Consider the following 2,935-nt stretch of genomic DNA (forward strand, 5'->3'; position numbering starts at 1 on the left):
TCAGACACAACAAAAGCAAAAAAGAAAGAGATTTAATTTAAATAGATAATCAGAGAAACTACATTTTGCTAGATTTGTTTAGTTGTGTTTTTAAAATATATTTATTTATATTTAGTGTCCAACATTCATTTCCACAAGATTTTGAGTTTCAAGTTTTCACCCCATCTCTCCACTCTCCCACCCCAAAACACCGTGCGTTCTAATTACCCCTACCACCAATCTACCCTCCCTTCTATCACACCCTTAGCTTCCCTTATCCCCATCTCCTCTCTTTTCTTGTAGGACAAGATTGATTTCTATACCCAAATATGTGTATTTATTTCCCTGTTACACGCAAAAACACTTCTCAGCATTCATTCCTAAAACTTTGATTTCTAATTTTTCTCCCTTCTACCCTTCCCACCCATCCCCACTGAGAAGGCAAGCAATTCAATACAGTCTATATATGCGCAGTTTTGCTAAAGACTTCCATAATACTCTTGTTATGAAAGACTAAGTACATTTCCTTCCACCCTATCTTGATCCCTTATTTACTCTGTTCTCTCTCCTGATCTTATCCCTCCCCAAAAGTATTTATTTAGAATTACTCCCCTCCATTCATTTGCCCTCCCTTGTATCATATCTCCCACACCCCACTTGTTCCCTTCTTTCCTACTTTGCTATACTGTAAGATAGATTTCACACCAAATTGAGTATGCATGTTATTCCCTCCTTAAGGAAAATGTGATGACAGTTAGCTTCATTTTTTCCCTCTCACCTCTCCCTTTTCCCATCCATTGTAAAAGTTTTTCTTTGTATTTTTATGAGAGATTATTTGCCCCAATCCAATTCTCCCTTTTGCTCCTAATATATTCCTCTCACCCCTTAATGTAATTTTTTGCACATAATTCCTTCCTATTGAACTCACCCTGTGACTTCTGTGTATATATATGTATGTATGTATGTGTGTATGTATATATATATATATATATACATATATATATGTATATATATATACATATATATATAAAATATGTGTGTATAATCCCTCTAACTACCCAAATCTGAGAAAAGTTTCAAGAGTTACAAATGTTACCTTTGCATGTAGAAATGTACACAGTTCAGCTTTAGTAAGTCCATTATTATTTATCTTTTATGTTTACCTTTTCATACTTCTCCTGATCCTTGTGTTGGAAAGTCTCTGGGCTTTAAAGAATGAATTTAAAGAATTCATAAAGAATGCTTGAAAGTCCTCTATTTCACTGAATTACCATTTGTTGCCTTGAGTTATTATATTCAGTTTTGCTGGGTGGGTGATTCTTGGTCTTAATCCTAATTCCTTTGACTCCTGGAATATCATATCCCAAGCCCTTCGATCCCTTAATGGAGAAGCTGCTAGACCATGTGTTATCCAGATTGTATTTCCACAATGCTCCAATTGTTAATTTCTGAGCTTGACCTGGGAACTCTTGAATATGGCTGCAATATTCGAAGGGGTTTTTCTTTTCGAACCTTTTTCAGGAGGTGATCAATGAATTCTTTCAATACTTATTTTACCTTCCTGTTCCAGAATATCAGGGCAGTTTTCCTTGATAATTTGGTGAAAGATGATGCCTAGGCTCTCTTTTTGATCATGGCTTTCAGGTAGACTTTTAAATTGTTTCTCCTGGATCTTTTTTCCAGGTCAGTTGTTTTTTCCAATGAGATATTTCACATTATCTTCCTTTTTTTCATTCCTTTAGTTTTGTTTTGTAATTTCTTGGTTTCTCATAAAGTCATTAGCTTCCATCTGCTTCATTCTCATTTTTAAAGAACTGTTCTCTCCAGAGAGCTTTTGAACCTCCTTTTCTATTTGGCCAATTCTGTTTTTTAAAGCATTCTGCTTCTCATTGGATTTTTGGCCTCTTTTGACATTTGACTTAGTCCATTTTTGAAGGTGTTAATTTCTTCAGCACTTTTTTGAGTGTCTTTCAGCAAGCTGTTGATTTGCTTTTCATGGTTTTCTTGCATTGCTTTCTCATTTCTCTTCCCGATTTTTCACTCACCTCTCTTATGTGATTTTCTAAGTCCTTTTTGAGCTCTTCCATGGTCTGAGACCATTGCATATTTATTTTGGAGGTTTTGGATGCAGAATCCTTGAATTTAGATCTTGCCCTGATGGTACACATTTTTACTTCTCATCTGAAAGGACAGAAGAAAATACTTGCTCATCAAGAAATTTACCTTCTGTTTTCTTATTCTTTTTCCCCTTTTGGGACATTTTCCCAGTCATTTACTTGATTTCTGAGTTCCTTATCAAGAGCAGGGTATACTCGGGGGACCTGTAAGTTATCAGTTCCTCTAACGTGGCACAATCAAGCGAGAGAAGTTTACTCCTCTCCTGGCCTGGACTCTGCTCTATGAACAGGATTCCCTCTCCAGAGTCTCCAGCAAGCCATCCAACATTCCTCCTCACCCCAGGGCCTTCACTCAGGGCTGAGATCCAAATCAGCTTCTCAATTCCCCCAGGGTGTTTAGGCCAGTGCTCCAACAAGGAAAGCTGCCACTGCCTGGGGCCAGGGCTAGACTGCTGCGTTCCCTTCTACCCCAGGTGAAAGAGTTTCTCACGAACCTTTGAAGCTGTCTTTGGTGTTTGTGAGTTGAAGAATCTGGGACTCGCAGCTGTTGTTGGTGGCACCTTGATGTACTTTCCAGTCCTGTCTTGCAGCAGCATGGCCAAGACTGGGCTGTGCTTCACTCCATGCCCAGTGCGATAGACCTTTCTTGTCTGCCTTCCAGTCTGCCTTGGGCTGGAAATTTCTTTCACTCTGTAGTTTTGTGGCTTCTGATGCTCTAGAATTTTTTAGAGTAATTTTTGCAGGAATTTTATGGGCTATGGGAGAAGAGTTTCTAGAAGTGTATCCTTCTACTCCACCATCTTGGCTCTATCCCCCTAGCTAAAAATTTATAATAGACA

The sequence above is a fragment of the Notamacropus eugenii genome, chromosome 7 (assembly GCF_028372415.1).
Source record: "Notamacropus eugenii isolate mMacEug1 chromosome 7, mMacEug1.pri_v2, whole genome shotgun sequence".
In the NCBI taxonomy this organism is placed as follows: domain Eukaryota; kingdom Metazoa; phylum Chordata; class Mammalia; order Diprotodontia; family Macropodidae; genus Notamacropus; species Notamacropus eugenii.